Here is a 21,752-nt window from a genome sequence, read left to right as displayed (position 1 = left end):
TATATAGGCCACTGCATATTGCATCAGCTCTGGGTTAATACAGTTGTGGTTTTTAATAAATCACAGTAATTGGGCTTACACATTATGCTAAGATAAAATTAAAGGTGGCTGGTAATTATGGGTTATGGCTTAAGCTTACTCCACCCTTTGTGGTTACTTAAGCAAAAAGAGACTTTATTAATTTGAACACAAGGTGCAATTTTTTAATTTTTTTTGTTGCCATCCTATATATCCTGTCCTGATCCAGTTAACATGCAGGTGGTCACAAGTGGAGGAATGGAATTATGACCCCCTTTACTTATCTGAAAGGTTCATACAGAGTCTACATGCTTTTTTGTTGTTGTGTATACTCTTGAAAAAAAAATTTCATAGTTCTTTTGTCTTTCTACACATGCAATGGACACTTGAAGAAGCTTAGTAGGGCTGTTGCAGCTTGAAAGTGTGACAGATACCTTAGCAGCGCCTCCAAGATAAGAGGAGCAGCTGAGGACTTTTCTATCCTTCTCTTACCCATGGTTTATCCTTCTTCCTATTCTTGTTTTCGGCCAAGTTTGCTTTTGGCTTGTAGATTACTTGTACGATGTACAAGTAGATTACAGTTAATAAATGCTCTGGGGCAGAACTTTGCCACAGTTGTTAAGGCAGTTGAAAGCTGTAATTCAATATCTGGAGTGCCACAGGTTGCTCACCCCTGGGCTTCAGGAATTAGAGGTTCTACTTTATCTGCATCACCTCCACCATAAGAGATGAATCTGAGCCTATATTTGCCAAGATGTCTCAGGTCTGGACATCTTTGATTTTTTGTTAATAAGGTACAAATTCCATTTATAAAGCTAGCCACCATTCTTTTAGCTCTTGTTTTCTGTGCTGACTTGTTTCAGACTTCTTATCTTATCCAGCCCATGAATTTCCCACTCATTATTGTCTCATTGATTTAATTATAGGGAATTTGGAACCTCCCTACCATGTCAGATTAGCTTGCAGGCAAGGAAAATGATGTCTTCTTTGAACCACAATATTTAAATGGAAGATTAAAAAACCCAGTTACATATCTTTATAGTCCTGCAGTATAGTTCAGTAGTTAATTTTAGCATTTTCCTAACCTAGTTACCCATAAACCAAGTTACATGCTGCATCATAAACTCTGTGGTTGACTAGTGTGTCCTGGAAACCAAGATGATTTAGGGTGGGGGTGTCGAACTCATGTCATCACGTGATGTATCGGGACTTTCCCCCCTTTTGCTAAACTGGGTGTGGGTGTGACCAGTGTGTGACTCATCCAGTCCGCGGGCCGCAAGTTTGACAGCCTGATTTAGGTTTTTTTTTTTAAAAAAACCTTTTTAAATGCCCTCAGGTGGTTCTCTCCAACATTTCTAGCCCAAGTAGACTTCCCTAGCCACAACAATATTCAAATTAGCACAAATTGCTAGAGAACTGCCATGATCTTGCTGTAGTAACCAGTATCATCATCTTAGAAAAATATGTCTTGCCAGGACACTGAGTGTGTAATAGTAGTTCAAAATACCACAGTCTGACTTCAGTTTAGGCTCAGAAACCCTTGCCAGATGAGGGGCTTTCCTATAAAATAGTAATAACTAGAAGACAATGTATTGGAAAATGGGAATATAGAAGAAAGTAGATTTGGAGCACACCAAGTATGGGTTTCAGTTGTAAAGCAGGTTACAGTGCTCAAGACTGCCTTTTAATTGTAGTTTTTTTTATTTCCTATAACATTTTAAAAAGTTTTCAAGGACACAGATTATACAATACAAAAGGATAAACTGATATTAATGTGGTAGAAAAGTCAATCATTAGCAATAGCTGAAATGTTCAAAACGCCAGTAACCTTTGAAATGAGAGCAATATTTGGGCCATACAACAACCTTAATATTTGGGCCATACAACAACCTTCATTTTCCAAATATTTTGGACTATAGGTAGTCCTTGTTTCATCTCATGGTTTGTTGAAAGAACCAGGGATAAAGTTCACTCTGTAGACCATAACACTAAAGTCACAAAGGTTTGTGAAACATTAAAGCAAGACGAATCAATATATGTTAGTGCAATGTGAGAATTTATCTCAGTCTACTTCTATCCATGCTCTCTCCTTTAATTTATAAAGAAACATTACCAAAGAAATAAACTATGAACTTGATCTTGATGCTCCTGATTCTCACTTGAGATCTATAAATTAAAGACTTATGCTGACAAACCTCAAAAGCACTGTACATAAACAATTATAATTTGCCTAAAACCAAGGCTTTCTAATGTTGTGCTTCTTGCTGTTACCACACCTGGCATCCTGTATAAAACAACAGAGAGGGAAAGTATGATGACTTGAGTCAGGTTTTTCTTTACTATTGCATTCATGACTTAGTGAGTAGGAGAATCTTTCAGCACTTCCACCCTGCTAAATCCATGCAGTGATTAATCTTTGCCTTTAGCATCATACGTTTAATCCCAGCCTTAAAAGACATCACTATGTATCTCAGCAAACAAAACAGGAGTCTCAATAATAATATATTGTTTCCACAGTAACTAAGTGGTTTTCATTAGCACTGACACAAGTAAGTAACAGGATGAGACATGCTTAAAAAAGAGTACCCTTTCTCAATGCTACTGACTAGTGCTGACGATCAGTTTTAACTGAGCATGGCAGATCTTGCATCTGTTCATAGTATTGGTAGCTAACATAGAGTTCTTTAACTGGTGCAATTTTTTTCATGCATGAAGATAACATTTTCAGGAATCTCTGAACCCAGTTTCTCAGCTTCCAGAGCAGCTGACTCCTATTGCTGAAAGTTGATGGAACTGTTGTGTTCCTTCCTGAAGTAGGAAATAAGCTGAAATTAATAATATAAATCGTGTAGTAGGCTTAACATTGTTTTTATCTATCTGTCTGTCTGTCTGTCTATATCTATTTATCTATCTATCTGTCTATCTATCTATATCTAGCCATCCAAATTGCTTCACTCGATTTACATTGTTTTTCATTATGACTCCTTTCATAAATAGTTCTAGTTATGATATGAAAGGCAGGTGGATTTTTAATTTAAGTAAAGTATTAAAGTGGAAAATAAATATTAGATTTGTTCTATGGGAAGATAGCATGTTTACCTTACAAATAGCAACCCTCTGTGTGGTAATCATTTTGTATGAAGCCCATACTCTGATGTTCTGGTAGTCTCCCTCATACCTTCTCAAAATTACAAACATGCTCAATGGTTAAAACAACTGTATTACCCTATGTAATGTCAGGAAGAAATCTGTATTGCCCATTGAAAATCATGAAAAAAAAATCACTATTCAATATCAAATACTGAAAGATCTCTGGTCATTGTCCAAAATTCTGGTAATATCCAATGGAAAACATAATAATTAAATGTTTATTTTCTGTAGATATAACCTAAATGTAAACAACTGTTTCAAACTGAAGAAGTATAGAATGCTAAATGTTTGTATTGTTCATAGCTAATATTTATATCCATCTATTTTGGCAGTTACAGTTTATTTCTATGTTGCAATGCTTTATGTATTTATATAAAATTTTTAAAAATCTTTATTTTTACAATAAAAGTTTATAAGAGTGAACAGAATTTATCCACAAGAAAATCTAATTAGCTAATGTAAGTTTATGCCGAATATATATTAGTGTCTATTTCTGAAACATATTTTTAATTTTTCTCTTAGTAATGATTAAGGATAATTCCTGTGTGTATATATACATATACATGTACAGATATTTGAATTGGCAGATATTTTGATTTAACTGGCTTACACAACAACAAACTTCACTATTGAGGAATATCAAAAAGTTTATTTCTTTTTAAATCCAATGTTATCTTAAGTTTCATGACCCATGAGTGAAATCTTAGGTTTGGGTTAAATCATTTATATTCTCAATGATATTACTTTCTCGGCAATGCCACATGATAATCATTTCAGGATAGTTTGACTTTGTGTAGTTGACAGAACAACTGATTTAAATGTAAGACCAAAGGTGATATTAAGAATGTAGGTAGAAGGTAACTTTGATTACTTTCATGTGGCTAATAAATACCCAGAATAGCTAAACATTTTATTTAAAATCAATGCATATACATTTATGGATAGAATACTTGGATTTATGATATGGGTCATAACTATACTGGCTAGTTTTACATGAGAAACATGAGTGAACATAGTTTACTCATCCCATTTTTGAGATTATTACAAATCTGAAGTATAGCTATGCAGCCTGGATTCTTTCAACATATCGGGTTATAATATGAATGGCAAATGTGTGGTTCATTATGTTGCATGGTCACAGCGAATTAATGTTATGAATAAATCCATCAAAATAATTCTGTTTAAATGCAAATATGTTAACTAATACACTAATATATTGTTCAACAAGAATAGAAGAACAAATGCTTTTTACTGAGAGTTATGTGGTAAAATATCAGTGGTGGTTATTCAATTGCTTATGATTTTTGACTCATTGTGACCTTTTTGGTTGTTTGTCATTTCTTACTCTTTGTGACCCTTGTACATCATTTTGCCAGAACTATCAGTAACTGCTTCTCAGTTTCTGTAAGTTCATTCATGTTTACTAATGATAATATTGTACAATGTCTACTCACCATGACTTCTGTCAACCTGCTCTTTCTACTAGATCCTATATATTGGCATTTTCTCCTTAATATTGGCAATCTAATCAGTAAATATAAGACTATATAATTCTGTAACAGCTATGGCTGTAAATGAGTAGTTCCAATAATAATGCTAATTAGACATTTTGTAAGGAGAAAACAGTGCATGTGAATATGGAAAACCCTGTTCCCTATCACAGTCATTGAAGATCTGACATTGTACCTCTGATGGGGGGTGTTCAATATTTCATTTACCAAATTAAGATATTTATTTGTGGAGGCTTCTCTTTTACAGAACTATTATAGGATGGCCTACATGAAAGGATCACAAGCTTTAAAACTGGGCTCTACTGATTGGCTTTAGGAAAAAACGGTATGCAAATAGAACAGACAAAATATGCTGTGCATGATATTTCTTGATATTACTTGCATGATATTTCTTGCCTCATGTCATTGAGTACATTGAATACGTGATATTTCTTGCCTCATGTCATTGAGTACATTGAATACATGATATTTCTTGATATTTCTTGCATGATATTTCTTGCCTCATGCATTGAGTACATTGAATACATGATATTTGTTGCCTCATGTCATTGAGAGGAGAAAGATCAGCATGTTTCCTCTTGATTGTGCAAGATTCAGAGTCATTAAATTATGATCTTGTGCCAATTGAGTATGACAGAGCAAAACATTGCAAAACAGAAATAATAGATATTGCCTTGTGATTGACAATTCTGACACTTTCTATGCAACTCAAACAGGATTGTTGAGATTGTAAAATTTTCTTAGTCCTTGGAGGTGATAATGGGGATCCCTTCCTAGAGGAATCTTGACAGATAACAATGTTGAGAGAGGAATCACTTCAGATATTTCCCCGTGGAAAATGTACATGTGTATGTAATTTTCCTAAGATGGTATGCAGCAACTTTTGCTCACAGTAATTAAGGGTTAATTTTTTGCTTGTGCTATACTTCTGATTGCAAATGCCTTTGGGAAAGTTTTGAAAACAGAAATAATTGCCTTATTATTTGAAATTGTTTGCATTTGTTCACTCACTATGAATATACCTAGCATATTTTTGAATGCGCCATTTAGAATCAAATTATAGACTATGTTGTAGCTGTATGTAGGAAAACCTTAGTGCACTTTTTTCTCTGAACCAATGGCTGCTTTTGAATCCTGTGGAGTGTCCTGGAGGCTCTATGTCAGGAAGCTTAAAGAAATCAGTGCAAACATAATTTGGGCTCAGAATAAAAGGCACATTTTGCTTAAATCCTATATATAGGTTGATTCTTCTTTTCTATCTTCCTTCTATCTGCTTTTTTCATCATTGAAGCAACTGATTTTCATTTTAATGTACCCAAAATTGGTGGCAACTGAGGGACTCTCATTAAATATGTACATGCAATCAAGTCCTTACCTTGTAGGATGCTATGGAGAAATAATACGAGGGATATTTCGAGGGAATATTTTTCCCTATAAATTTCTCTCCTGCTAATTTCAAGATCATGATCAGAGGTGGTATTCAGCAGGTTCTGACCAGTTCTGGAGAACTGGTAGGGGAAATTTTGAGTAGTTGAGAGAACCGGCAAATACCACCTCCAACTGGAGATTTTACAGTCTCCTTCCCCTGCCAGGCCCACCAAGCCATGCCCACAGAACCGGTAGTAAAAATTTTTTGAATCCCACCACTGATCATGATGGCAGGGCACCTAAATAAGTCTAAACAAGGTTGCCCTAAGCTGATCCCCAAGAGAGTATTGGAGGAGATTTGGAAAGAACTTGACTGACCCCCTTATTAAATGTGGGGAAACCCCCTTGCTTAAAACATAGTTTAATACAATTTAATAGATTTGTTTAATTGGGAATAAAGACCCTTAACTAAAACTCTTTTCAAAATATGTAATTGTTGCCCTATTTCAGTATTTTTGCACAATAAACTTTTTGTTAAGAAGGTAGTGTCACCCTTTTATTTATTTGATCAGTCAATTTAACCAACGAATAACTGGATGGTGAATTGTATCATTCATTGTACAAATAAAAATAGTTGCATCTATAAACATTAAAATATACAGCTGAAAGAAATACAACAACCCTAACACTAACACTGCCAGGTGATGGGTCCAGCCATACTTTTAACAGCAGGTTGTTTTATTTTAAAAGTGGGAAACAATTGGCCTTATGCAGAAAATGAAAAAAAAATCTTTTGTTCCATGTACATAACATACAGTTTTTCTTCTAGCTGTTGAATGGAGCAGAGTCAAATCCAGAAATTTGGCTGAGAAAAAAAAATCTAGAATATGAGAGTGTTCTGGATTTTGGCTGAGAAATTTTCAAAGTAATGTTGTAGGGCAAATAATGCAAGAATAGAAATGTTTGCCCACCCCACTCCCTGTCCCATTTCTGTATGGCTCATTTCTTCTCTTTTTATTGGCTTGCACCATCACAAACCATGGCTTATCCACCCCCTTCTTAACAGCTCTGCCAACATGCCAGAAAACCTCTGCCCAGAGCAAGTGCCTCTGAGTAGGCTTCATGTGAGCCTCTGGTCAGTACCCAGATCAAACTCGAGTGTCTTAGTCATGTCTGGATAAAGCATATATTACAATCTGGGTGCACAACAACACAAACAACCTGTTCAACTTATGGGACAGTCTATGAACAAAATGTTTTCAATAAACATAGACTTGATTAACATAAAAAAATCAATAATTTCAAGAAAATTTAATGTTTTTGACCCAAGTACATGCAAATACGATGAAATGCTTTTATCATAGCTTGAGGATGAAAGCAAATGTGCATACCTAGTTATTAAAATATGAAATAAGCCGTAATGGCTTCAAGGATTTCGTAGATATAAATCTTGATAATTATTCCTGTTCCACCCACAATTGCTAAAGCTGCATTTAACTGTTTAGAGAGGGCTGTAAAACACTGTGAAGTGGTATATAGGTCTAAGTGCTGTTACTATTTAAAAAAGAACAAGAAAAGTTGTTTACAGTCCGGATCCAAAATCATGGGTATCCAACATTTTGGCTTGCCTGGGCCGTCTTGACTGAAGAAGAATTATCTTGGGCCATGTCTCTCTCTCTCTCTCTCTCTCTCTCTCTCTCTCTCTCTCTGTGTGTGTGTGTGTGTGTAAATTGGGATGCAGAAGGCTTGACACTGGCAACATCTATATCAACTGATAGTAGACCTTCCAAAGAACTATTATGGAATATGCTCGCTATATGGAACATTCTCAACAAAACACATAGTTCTGTATGTATATGTAACAGTATACTGTAAAACACAATTTGTTACTCATTTTCTAATTTTACACATTAAAAACTGGTTGAATCTAACATGAATACATATTTATTGTATCAATTTTAAGGTATTTGGCTTTTGATGGAAATACTTGTTTTAATGCATATAGGTCCCTGTAACAGTTTGCAAGTTTATCCCCTTACTAACAAATTAGTAGCATATCTTTGTGTAGATTGCAACTTTCCTCATTTCCAGTAATTTGACATAGTCTTGTCTGGAAGCCAGTAAACCTTGGGGACATCAATTTGTGCAAGGCTGGTTTAAAATGTTAGCATTTGCAAAGGCAGCTGAAAGAGGTTTGGGTGAAAAAGAAATGAACTGCTGCAAAGAAATTGTGAAAGAGAAATTTAGTTTTTCATAGGTACCGGTATTTTGGTACAGAGAAGGACTGAGTATTATTGCATTGCATGTGATGAACAACATAGTTACAGATGCATAGCTGCCCCCCCCTGCCATTTTATTCACTTACCACCACCCCCCCCATTTTAAAATCTTTAAAACTCCTTTAACAATTGTTCATCATTAAAAAACTAACTCTAAACAGAGGTACAAAATATAATAAAAATTACAAGAAATGACATTACACTACAGGTAGTCTTTGACATACAACAGTTCATTTAGTGATCCTTCAAAGTTATGACGGCACTGAATGTGACTTACAATCATTTTTCACAGTTACGACCTTTGCAGCATCCCCATGGTCATGTGATCAAAATTCAGATACTGGGCAACTGGTTCATGTTTATGACCGTTGTCGTGTCTTGGTCATTGTCATGAGATCACATTGTGCGACCCCTTTTGACAAGAAAGTCAATGGGAAAAATCGGATTCAGTCAACAACCATGATACTAAACCACAGCAATGTTTCACTTAACGATTGTGGCAAGAAAGATCGTAAAATGGGGCAAAACTCACTTAACAAATGTCTCACTTAACAACATAAATTTTGGGCTCAATTGTGGTTGTAAGTCAAGGACTACCTATACTATTGCAACTTGCAGAGCCATAAAATACTTTTTATGTGTCATTCCTGAATTTTTTTGCTAGCTTTCCTGCTTTCTCCAGAAATTTTCACCGCTGTATGTCTATGAAAGGCTCTAATTATAACCATAGTGACAGCCTAATATCACACAGAATATTAACTTTCTTTCGTTTGATTTGATAGACTACTCTAATCTCATTACTGGCCTCTAGTGTTCCTTTACATAATGACACGTTAGTGCATTCTAATTTCTGGAACAGGAAAATTTGTATTGACAATACAGTAAAAGGTTATATAATCCCAGTTAATATTTGCAATGGAGAAAGACTTCTTTGCTAAAAAGTGTCCAGGGAAGCCATTACAGTGAGGTCTAAGTTAAAAAGATATTCATTGTTAGCAATGAAGAAATCATTGGATTGGCAAAAAGTAGTAAATCATACTGTGTGGCAAAACTTACTTACTTACAACCATTATGGCATCCCCATGGTCATGTGATTAAATTCAGATGTTTGACAACTGACTCTTATGACAATTGCAATGTCTTGGTCATTGTCATGAAATCACCATTTGCGACCTACTGTGTCAATGGGGAAACTAGATTCATTTAACAACCGTGTTACTAATTTAAGAACTGCAGTGATTCCCTTAACAATTGTGGCAAGAAAAGTCGTAAATGGGGCAAAACGCACTTAACAACTGTCTGTCTTAGCAACAAAAATATTGGGCTCAATGGTGGTCCTAAGTTGAGAACAACCTGCATAGGAGTGATTTACCATTATTTTCATATGAAATGATGCTATTGAACAAAATCTGTTTTCAGAATTTTTATATATTGCTGCTATGTATTTTTTTATTATATTCTTTCAAAATATATAATAAAAATAGGAAACCATTCAATTTAGTATTAATTGATTAAAAGATTCTTGATTTGTTTGGACTGAACTGAATGGTTGCTTGAATTCAAAAAAACCCAGTTCAGCTCATAGATTCATTTGAATCTCTGAATCAAATCACTGCATCAAATATTCCCACAGCTATACTTTATACAGCAGAAAGCAGGAATCTTATACTGAATTTATACTCCATTCTATAAAAAATAATGAGTTCCCTTAAGCTTTTGCATTCTGCATTCTAGATTTTTTTCCTGATTTATTTTTAATAAGCATACTTCTTTAAGCTAAATTTTGTGCCTCAGAAAATAGAGAAATATTTAATATAGGTAGTTATAATTACTTGGTTGCATAACTGTGGTGGAGTAGATGATTACCAGAAAATATTACACACAATACTGTATTTTTCTCATTCACATTCTCATTAAGAGAAATATATAAGCCTTTTCCTGCAATCCAATACAGTACAAGTCAGGGAATCCCCAGTAAGTTTATTAGCATAATTTTCAATTTCCAGTAACAATTACTTCTTTTTCTTTCTGTTATTACATAACATGTACCTTTATCTGACATTCATTTTTCTTTGTTCATTCAAGATTTGAGGGATATAATCACGTGAATATTATTACATTGTCTTGTAATTCCTGTTTATTTTCAGTATTTATTACCTTCTTTCAATATTTTGAAGCTTCTCTGTTATTAAGGCAGGGATGAGCAACTTATGTAATTGCAGTTACAGTACTCAGAGTACTTCCAATACTTCACTGGAAGCAAAAAAAAAGTCAGCACATGATCTCTTCCTAGTCTAAGATTTACTATTTTCTGTATGCTGGTTAGCTGCTTCCTATTATATACAAATTAACAGACAGAAGCTCATTTCATTACCTGTCTTTAAACTAGGGGTGTCAAACTCGCATCGTCATGTGACGTGATGTATCACAACTTTTTTCTCCTTTGCTAAATCGGGGGTGGGTGTGACCAGCATATGACACATCCGGACTGTGGGCCGCAAGTTTGACACCCTTACTTTAAACAGACAACCTCATTCCTCATGCCTGGAAAAGCTTAACTTCCCCAGTTTCTATATGTCAGGCTTCCCATAGTAGCACAGAGGAGTTAGTAATAAGTGTTGAGAACCTATGCCAGAAGTGATACATAGAGCAATGCAATATTAGAAGAGACGCTTTGAATAATGTAGTCTCTATCTGAGTTTTTTTAGAGTCAGATATCTTTCCCCAGGATCATGCTTCTGTTCTCTGCAGTGGATCTATGGGAAAACACGACTGCTTTAGAGTTGCCAGTAACTGCTCCATTTGCAAACTTACTTGAAACAGCTCTTTGGACTTAAATCCAAAAGACTGCACAGCTCTAATTATAATAACCCTTAGCAAAAAAAAAAGTGATGTTTCTGCATATCTGTTATATTTAAATGCTTTCATTATACCTTCACCTGGAAATATTTTGCTAGGAAACCATAAATTTGGAATTATAATTCCTTTTGAAGTCAATGGGCTTACTCAAAACTGCAATCATGCATAGATTGTTATAGCAGTAGTACAAAACTTCTAAAGCCAGTGACTTATAAAAGCTCTTCATGTATTTGCTTGAATGCATAAGGGCTTGAAAATAGCTAGAAAAGAGGGTTATGTACCCAGCCTTGCAACTTCCACATGTTCAGCTGGAAAATCTGAGAAGGGGTTCCATTTTCAATTAGCTGAACTGAAGTACAGTGCTCTATACATCCAGGCTTGTGCTTGTCTTCAAAGCAAATACAAGTCCAACCTTTCATAAGACCCCAAAGCTGAATGTTAGACATTTGAGAGAATAAGGAGAGGGATAGAATGCACATCTTGTTCTCCACCTACTTGTAAACCTTTGTAAAACTAGAAGAACACTGGCTTGTTCTTTTCTTGGTGCATTTGGAAACTTCATCAAAACATTTTCCAAGGATTATATACTTAAGGATGCTTTGATGACTTTTAAAGGATCTCTTGGTTTCTAGGACTGATAAAAACAATGTAGTCTAAGAAAATAAATGTTCAGTCAATCAGATACCATCCATAGTGGCAAAAACCCTTTGGAGGCCCACATAAGAACTTGAAGGTAAATGTTTTCCATATTTTAGGAACTGATAATTAGTGTCACTAAATATTGATGTTTTCCACTGCTGTTGTGGCTCTGCTCCCTGAATCTGTCTCGAAAATCTCCAAGCCAATATTCATTGCCACATTTTGTTACAATGAATTCTACATGTCAGGTATGCTTCATATTAAAAATGCTTTCTTCATTATGTCAGAACTGGGCAGATTATCGCTTTCCAATTAATCTCAAACTACCCTTATGTATTGTAACTGAAACTGATACCTATGTGAAACAATCAACCTGAATTGAAATGGACATCTTGTCATTCATAGAAACTGTTCTCTGTACTGCCTTTCCAGCAAACAAATCTGGTTATACAAGAGATATCTGGTGAATATACTGTATCATATACATCTGAGAGCCAGTTTGGGGTAGTTGTTAAGGCACCAGGTGGCATCAGGCTAAAAACTGGAAAACTGGGAATTCTAGTTCAGCCTTGCCACACAGCCAGCTGGGTGACCCTGGGTCAGTCACTCCCTCTCAGCCCTGGGACGCAGGAAATGGCAAAACATTTCAGAAAACTTGCTAAGAAAACTGTCAGGATTTGTCCAGGCAGTTGCCAAGAATCAATACTGACTTGAAGGCACACTTACACAGATCAGGCTTTAGAACTGAATTGAGAAATGTTACAGTAACAAAGTAATAAAAATGACCACATAAAAATGTAAGACTAAAGTATATAAAATCTATTCTCTTCTTTGTTTTATTATTCCTAATTTTCATAATGAGAATCTTGTGCATGTATTCAAGAGAGCTGAGTAATGCAAAATCTGGAGACTCGACCCTTTCCCGTTGGTGTTCCATATAATATTGAGAAAGATAATATTATGCATTTAAAAAACAGGTTACTGTTATTCTTCAAAATGGGGTGGGTAAGGGGGATCACGATTGTAGGACCTATACATATACACTACATTAATCAGGAGCAGTTGGTAAACTTTTTGTTTTACAACCCCCTGATCAAATCACAATAAAAAGGGCACATACATAAGATATAATATATACCGATCATAAATATTCTTGTCAGATATATGATATGAAGCAAGCCTCTAGCTTGTTATCCTATTGCATGGTGCTAGTATGCTCAGTATGCTTTCCTATTTGGGGTAGAGAGTTACTCCTTCGTGTAATTGTTTCTTCCTTAAATGTGGTGATTGATCTTACTATCAAAGGATATCAGTGGTACATCACTTGGGAGTTCTAGGCAGGTGTCATTGCAATTATTCACAAAATATGGTGTGCCCCAGCTCTAATTAGACTTTGAAAAAACTAGTTCTGGCCAGTGACATCAGGAATGGTAGGGCCGTAGAAGATACCTGCTAACTCTGGGATTATTGCTTCGTTAAGTGGTACCTTGCTGGAGTCAGTTCAGATCAAGTGTCTAGTCTAGCAACATCTGTGCTTTTTGTTTTACTTAGAGCTGATAACATTTGTGCATATCCAGGTATATGAACTTCTGGTATATCTTGTTACTTCCCACCCATTCCCTGCCCACAAATATAAATAAACAAAGTCCCAAAACAACTTGGGTTATTTTGCTTTTGCAGCTCATAAAGAAATAGAAATTGTTCCTATTTTTATATTATTGGTTTAAACTTTGACAGACACACACTGACAGGGCCATTCAAGTATCATACAACAACAGTAACCGCACACCTTTCAGACTAATTTAGTTGTATCTTCATTCTTCTTCTTCCATACCATGTTATGTAAGCAATTCAAGTGAAAGCATTGGAAAATTAACATGAAGATTTTGGATCCCTGTCAGATATTCTAAACAATGCTATTAACTTATTGGACCAAATAATTTTCCAAATTTCAACTTACTTGTGGTAAATCATTAGAGAAATATATTAGACTGTGGTTCTCAACCTTTTCTTCACCACTGACTCTTTTAAATACATTTTATGGTCACATACCATGGCCATGGACCCCCAAGACTTAACTCAAGATTTAAATAATAAAATGTCTGCGGACCACAGATTGAGAACCATTATGTTAGACTATGATAAGGAGGACAATGATTAAAAAAAACAATATATAAACATGGTTTTTGTTGTGGATCAAATATGAAGCAATTGTTTGCCATTAAAAAAATCTTCTTACATGGTATGATCAAGACAAATTTAAGTGCACACTTACCTGGAAGTAAAGACCATTAAACTCAATCAAAGCTGCAATTTTATGTATGCTTGTTTAAAAAGAAGTTCCCTTAAGCCCAGTGGTGCTTATTTTTAAAGAGGCATTAGAGAAATGAAACTATCAAAATAAAATTCAGAAATATTAAGGTCAGCAGAAATTTTGGATAGGGCACATTTAAGACCTTTCATGAGCAGAATGGCTTTTCTTTGTAAAATGGTGGAAGGCAACTCATGCATTTTAATGCATCCTCAGACACCTTTCCAAAGAGTTGTAAATGTTTTTGGAAATGAATTGGGCTGGGAGTACAAGATATATAAAGAACAAAATGGAGGGAAAGACTTCTTGAGGCACATGCTTACATGACAGTCCTCACACACTGTGTTTTGCATAGATGGCTGTTTTGGAATTTATGGTTTATTGAATAAAGCATAGTTGGCTGGATTTGTAGAACTTGATAAGACAGAACTAAATACATAATGGTATTTAGTGCAATATGTTAGGTATAATATTGATACCAAATATGGTTTGGGTGAATAAATATATAAAACTTAGATATCATGGTTTAAGTGCTTATCACTTTAAGCACAATGCTGCAGGCAATTAGCCGATTAAGGGTGCGGTTAGAAGTTACAATATAAGGAAGCATTAGAAGCTGAAAAGCTTACTCTGCGACTAACTGTGTCTTACTGCGACTAACTGTGTCTTACTGCGACTAATTGTGAGTGCCTGTGACTGAACTGTTCTTGTTTGCTACTGTTTGCTGATTTACTGCGTAATTCTACTGTTCTACTGTTTGAACTTCTTGCTGAATATCCAGCGTTAGTTCCTCTGGAGAGAGGCACCGGAGGAGGAGAAGATATCTTTATCGGCTGATAAAGATATTGTAAGGACTCTTAACTTGGACTGTAATAGTGAGTCTTACTGGATGGAAATATAGTGAATGACTATTGGACTGAATGACAATGCTTTAAACTCTAAATGGATTAAAAAATATTTAAACTACAAAGAAGTGTTTGTGTTCAGTGTGTGTATACTCTGGGGCCCTTCCACTCTCGTTTTGGCTGCCTGGCTTGACTACTGCTGCAATACTCTGCTAGGGGTTAATCCCCAAACACTAACACAATGTATGAAATCTAATGTACTATTTCTTTACTGTAACTTTCTAACCACTTGGGGCTAAACATATATATGCCATGCTAGATGATATTGAGTACCATGAGGAAACCTTGATGCTATGTCATCAAGTATCCCTGCCATCTTAGCTGTGAACTTCCTGGCTGACATTTCCTGATGTGTGTGTGTGTGTGTGTGTGTGTGTGTTGTGTTCACTTTTTTAAAGTGATGGATTGGACTCATTTATCTAGAGTGAAGGAAAGCTAAGCCACCACCTTTTCTCTGGCATCTTTATTTTATTCCATACAACATTCATGTATTGAAGAAACTGTGTGAGGTCCCTGGTTAAAGCAGCTGCACTCTGCATCTATTCCTGCTTTCTGTTTAGGAAGGAAGCAAATTAAACCTTAAGCTAAATTCCCTCCCTTCTCCTCCATGCTGCATCGAGAGCCCAGGATGGGTTGACTCCTTCCTATGACGTCATTTAGCTGAGTCTGTACTAAGGTATAAAAGCCAGCCCCCGGGAGAGACCCCAGCTTTTGACTCAGCTCTTTTCAGTCAGTAGCTGTGTCTCTGAAAGCTTCTGTTAGATAACACTCACCAGCGATCTTCAGTGCCGTTTTTCCTCGTTTCAAGCAAGGTTGGGAGCAGCGTTGCCAGAGCGCTGTTCAGGCAAGTTGGGCAGCATCTGTAGACCTCCCCCACGCCTGCGGTTTGAGCGGTCGTAAAAAGTGATCGGCAAACCGATACCAGTGTCAGCCAGCTGATCGTGTGGCCAGAGGCTGCCCTTTCCTTTGCTGACTTCACTCAGGGCTCTTTATAGCCTAAGGAGAAATTCTTCGATCTCGGAGCCTGTTTCCCATAGTCAGTGGCCATCTTGGTTTGAAGCCTTCCACCACGAGGTGAGCGGCCATTTTGTAAGCCCGGGGGCCAATTTATACCCTAAGGGGCTTAATACAAAAAATTTACAAAAGTTTCTTTCCATCGGAGGAGCCTTTATTCTTCAAATGGAGCAAGATAAGGGTCAGGCAGAGTCCCCCCCCCCAGTGGAACAGTCTCTTAAGCCAATAAGAGAAAAAGTTGCAGGCAACGCACCCAATCAGTCCAGAGGGAGGTGGCTGCTAAAATCAGAGCTAAGGCTCTAGCCCCTAAGAAGGCAACTCAGGCTGAGTTGAGGGCAGAAAAGCGCAGACATGCAGCCCTAGAGAGGCAGTTCAACAAAACTATTCAACAGAAGGGAGTGCAACTACAGCATGTTTCAGGTGATACCTGTGGGCCCCAGCCAAGCCCTCCCAGGAGAGGAGAAGTTATCTATGAGCCTTTCCATCCTCCATCCTGGTCTCCTGAGGCTTTTGCAGTACATTGATCCTCAGGATCTAAGCAGATCTGGGCCTTATTTCCAACAGGCTTCTGGGCCCTATGCTCCTCCCCCTTCCTCCAGGCCTCAAACCTCTTCTCAATCTAGTCCTGAAGCCACCTTCACTCAGCAGCGGGCCTTCAGCCTTCTGCCCCTACCTTTGAGCATAGACCAGGGGATATCCAAGATGTGGTCTCTTTGGCCATTAGGCAGGAATTGGCTGAAGTCTTCAAGCAAATCCTTCGACCTCCGGAAAGGGTTCAGGCCCTTCTCCCTTCTCAATCTATAAGTTGCCTCATCACCCTGATTTACACAGGCTCCAGGACCTCAGGGTCCATTCTTCTCTATCAGAATGGGAGGAGGTTGATGAGGCAGGAAGGGCTTCACCATCTGAACACAGTTACTCCGCTCGTTCAGAACGTAAAGAGGGTGAGACCTTTGACCAAAATCTTTCAGAGGAAGAGGATTCTCGCCCAAAGCAGACATCCTCTGCATTGGTCTTCAATCCTTCTCTCTTCAGGCCATTACTCAGCATGGCCTTGGTCACTGCCAAGCTGTCGCCAGAGGAAGTGGCTCCTGAGCCACAAGGAATTCCCTCTAGCCAGGGAGACTCATTCTTCTCCAAGCCTGTAGTGCATGCAGGGGTTTTGCCTTCTCCCACTTTGTTCCTGGAGATGGTCAAGGAACAGTGCGCTTCCCCTTCGGCAGGTCCTCGCCCATCTTCTCTGGATAAGCATTTCTACAACGTCAGCGCAGCCCTGGACAATTCCCTGGCAGTGCCTTCTGTTGACATTCCGGTTCTGGCCTCATTCCCATTTTCTGGCACTCTCACGTGGGCATCCATACGGTGGCTGCACCAACTCCAGATTAGATTGCCTACATCTGACCTTCGGTCTCACCAAGGCCTTAATAAAATTATCGCAGCTGCGGAATTCACTGCAGATGCCACTCTCAATTCCACCAAATTTGCATCTAGGGCCATAGCATCTTCAGTAGCAGCAAGAAGACTGTTATGGCTCAGAAATTAGCAGGCGGAGTCACGCCGTAAATGGTAGCTGGTTTCAGTTCCATTCGCGGGCGATAAGCTTTTTGGCGATGCTCTGGAACCTTATCTCATCGAAACCAGAGATAAACGTAAAATTCTCTCTTCCTCTGGGAAGAGAGCCGACTATCGCCCTGCTCCTTATACTGGTAAACAGCCCTTTCGGGAGGGTGGGGGTCATTCCTGCTGTCGCTCTAAGTAATCCCTCATTCTCCCCACCCATCAGAGGTCCCCTAGCCTTCTTTGCCTCCAAATGGGAGGAATCAACGGCGGATGCCTGTGTGCTCAGCACTATTAGGTCAGGATTACAATTGGACTTCCTAATGCACCCCCCCCCCCCCAAAAAATTGATCTGTCCTGTCTCTTGGGACATTTCAAGACAAGACCTCATGAATCAGGCCATTCAACTCCTTCTTGAAATCCGAGCTATTCAAACCTGTTCTCCCCTCTCAATGGGAACGTGGGCTTTATTCTCGCCTTTCATCGTTCCCAAAGCGGGGGTGGTGGTGGTGGTGGTGATAGCAAACCATCCTGGATCTAAAATTTCTCAACCAATTTGTAAAATACAGGCTATTTAAAATGCAGACTCTGCATTCTATTTTAGAGAGCGTTCGGGAGGGCGATCTCCTCTCTTCCACTGTTCTCATGGAGGCTTACCTCCACATCCCTCACCATCGCCAGTTTCTCCGTTTCTGTTATCAGAATACCCATTACCAGTATTGAGCACTTCCCTTCGGCCTCTCATCGGCTTCAAGGGTCTTCACAAAGGTTCTGGCAGCATTGATGGCATCTCTGCTTTCTGTTCCAGTGAGGATCCAATGCTATTTGGACAACATTTTGATTCTGTCCTCCTTCATCCATGCAGCCCATCAGGATCTGCAAATTACCCTGTCATATCTCCAGAGCCATGGATTTTTCCACTCCTGTCCACTCTAGTGGTTCCTGCTTCCCTACCAACGAGCAGGAACCAGCCACTCATCCATCAAGGTCCCGCTCCCGCCACAAATCTGGAGATCTCTCAATTGGTGGTGTTCCTGTTAATCTGGAAGGGACTCCTTTTCAGGGTCCCAGACAGGCTAGTGATAACCACCGATGCCAGCCTCCTGGGTTGGGATTCCCATATGCAGGGCCAGATTGCTCAGGACCTTGGTCCAGGTCAGAGCAGGCCTTTCCCATAAATTGGCTAGAGCTCAGAGCCATTTTTCTAGCTCTCAAGCATTTCAGGCACTCAGTGACCAGCTCTCATGTTCTAGTCCTTATGGACAACATGGTTGACATGAGCCATGGCGGCGGCGGGGGGGGGGGACGAGGTCCAGAGCCCTCACGGGAGAGGCTCTACGGTTGGGGTTATGGGCAGAGCAACACCTGTTGTCGATCTTGGCGAACCACATCTCTGGGATCAACAACTCCCAGGCCGACTGGCTCAGCAGGAGCCTAGTCGACCAGGCAGAATGGTCTATTCCTCCTTCTCTATTCAGGGACCTTTCCCTCAGATTCGGAACACCAGAGGTGGATCTTCTCCACTCCTCAAATTGCCCAGGTCACTAGATTCTTCACCAGGTTTCCTTGTCAGGGAGCAGAGGAGACCAATGCTCTTTGGTGCAGATGCCCCAAAAGTCTCCTTTATGCCTTTCCCCCGCTTCCCATCATTCCGGCAGTAATTTGGAAGATGTTGGAGGAACGAGTGGAGCTCCTCCTCCTGGCATCCTATTGGCCAAGGACGCCCTGATTTGCAGACCTGGTCAACCTGTTGGTGGCTTCTCCTTGGAGGATCCCAGCCCATCTAATCTCCCTTCATCAGGGGATTCTGCTCCACCCAGAGCCCCAGTGGCTCAAGCTGACCATGTGGCACTTGAGCGGCAGCGGCTAGAGTTGGCTGATCTTCCTGAAAGGGTCATCATCACTATCCTGGCATCTCGCAAACCTTCCACAAGGCGCATCTATGATGCCACCTGGAAGGCCCTTCCCGATGGTGCCTTAGGGAGGGTCTCTCTCTCCCACTTTAGCCCAGTTGGCAGAGGTTCTTGGATACCTTCAGCATGATCTGGAGAAAGGTTTGGCCCCCAACACCTTAGGCAGGCAGGTTGAGGCCCTTTCCTCGGTTCTTTCATGGGGTTCGCTTCCTTCCTTATCCCATCACCCTTCAGTCAGGAGGTTTTTGAAAGGGGTTTCCAACCTGCACCCTCCAGTGGTTCACAGGTATTCTTCCTGGGATCTTCATGTGGTCCTTTATGCCCTTACAAAGCCCCCTTTTGAACCCCTTAAAACATTGTCTCTCCGTTTCCTGACTCTGAAGGTAGTGTTCCCCGTTTCCATCACTTCAGCCAGGCGGGTATCCGAGCTTGCTGCTCTTTCCATCAGACAGGACCTTTGTTCCTTTCACGATGATAGGGTTGTCCTCAGTCTGGACCCCTCATTTATTCCAAGGGTTAATACCTGTTTCACAGGTCCCAGGACATTATGTTGCCTGGCTTCTGCCCCCTCCTGCACCATGACTTAGAGCAGCAGTGGCACTCGCTAGACGTAGGTAGGGCTCTTAGAATATACATTAAGCGCACTTCCTCCTTCAGGAAGTCTGAAGCCATTTTGTTTCCTTTTCCCTTCTCACTTGGGGCACAAGGCCTCTTCTCCTACTATTAGCAGGTGGGTCAGATCTTGCATTGAGCAGGCTTACAAAGCTGCGGCCCTTCCGGTTCCTCGAGGTCTGATGGCGGACTCTACCAGAAACACGGCCACTTTGGCTGCCTGGGCGACCCAAGCACCCTTGGAGGAGATCTGTCGTGCGGCCACGTGGACATCTCCGTCTCCTTTCATCAGATACTACTGTCTGGATGTCTTTGCCTCGGCAACTGCAGCCTTCGGCAGACGGGTGCTTCAACGAGTGGTTCAACAGTTGGTGTGATGAGCTGGACCAGGACCCACCCGTGGACATGCAAGCTTTGGTATGTCCCATCCTGGGCTCTCGATGCAGCATGGAGGAGAATGGGCATTGGTAAAAGTTACCCTGAACGCCCTTTCTATCTATGCTGCGAGAGAGCCCAGCCCCTCCCTTGATTCGTCTGGAGAGGGTAAGTCATATTTCTGTATTCATTTGTGCTTTCAGAGACACCTTTCAGTCTGTCAAGTATCTTCGCCAAAGCTGGGGTCTCTTCCGGGGGCTGGCTTTTATATCTTAGTACAGACTCAGCTAAATGACATCATAGGAAGGAGTCAACCCGTCCTGGGCTCTCTCGCAGCATAGATAGAAAGGGCGTTCAGGGTCACTTCTACCAACGCCCATTCCAAATTCAGTTGATCTATCATCTGACTTTGTGCAGACCTTGGGTTAGCATAACCACAGTTTCATAAGCCTAACCACAGGGTAAAATTTATTGTTTCATGTAAACATTTTACTGAAATGTTGACATGGTCCCAGGCGCTGCAGAAATATGATATAGTTTTAGATTTTACTTGTATCTATATTTCTCATATTTATAGAGAAATCTATTTTCATGCCTTCTTATAGCTTATAGGTGGATTCATATAACTTGCTATATGTGATTTGCCTGTGATTTAGCATGTCATGGGAATTGAGCCACTAACTTTTGTAAGCAATGATTTAGCTGACTGTAGCTCAGCCAATTATGATTTATTCAGTAAACAATAGTAAAGCAAAGCACTGCATTCTAGGAATAAATCCTTATTTAAAATAATATTTGCTTCTAGATAAATCTCATTATTTTGTTTCATTCATAGAAGATTGCAGAGGATTCCAATAGAGATGTCTGTAAGAAGCCAGAATGACATCACTGGTGTCAACATGCAAATAATGTGAATTCTGTAATTGACGTCAGTTGTGTCTTTGATGCAAATTATATAATTCATGTCCTTTGTCCTATGATAATATGATGAGCATGATGTCATTTGCTCCCAACTACAGATGCCCATGGATTTTAGAAACGTTAGCCTTCCATTTGTAGTTCTGATATATTGCTCCATCTTTTACCTTTGCCCCTCTGGAGGAAAACTTAACTGAACGGTGCCTTCTAATCAGCCATGCTTTGAGCCATCTGCTTGGAAACATGTTTTTCTAAATCGATTGCAGAATCTGAACAAGAGGTCCCACAGGAAGTAAGGAACTTTGCTCTGTTATGATCAATGG

The 21,752-nt window shown here is 39.3% G+C and overlaps 1 long non-coding RNA gene across 1 annotated transcript in view; it reads left to right on the top strand.

The window, feature by feature from the left end:
- The first annotated feature begins 607 nt into the window (after positions 1–607).
- The window catches only part of LOC148132985 (uncharacterized), a 44,729-nt gene continuing 23,584 nt past the window's right edge, over positions 608–21,752 (top strand). The window contains exon 1 of the long non-coding RNA XR_015745671.1: positions 608–812. This is a non-coding gene — a long non-coding RNA (uncharacterized LOC148132985). The remainder of the gene's footprint in view (positions 813–21,752) is intronic.

The sequence above is a fragment of the Notechis scutatus genome, chromosome 1 (genome assembly GCF_049901735.1).
Source record: "Notechis scutatus isolate UNSWTSFEM ecotype Mainland chromosome 1, rNotScu1.2, whole genome shotgun sequence".
NCBI classification, from domain to species: domain Eukaryota; kingdom Metazoa; phylum Chordata; class Lepidosauria; order Squamata; family Elapidae; genus Notechis; species Notechis scutatus.
The sequence above is the reverse complement of the archived record's forward strand: the minus strand, read 5'-3'. Positions and strand labels throughout refer to the sequence as shown.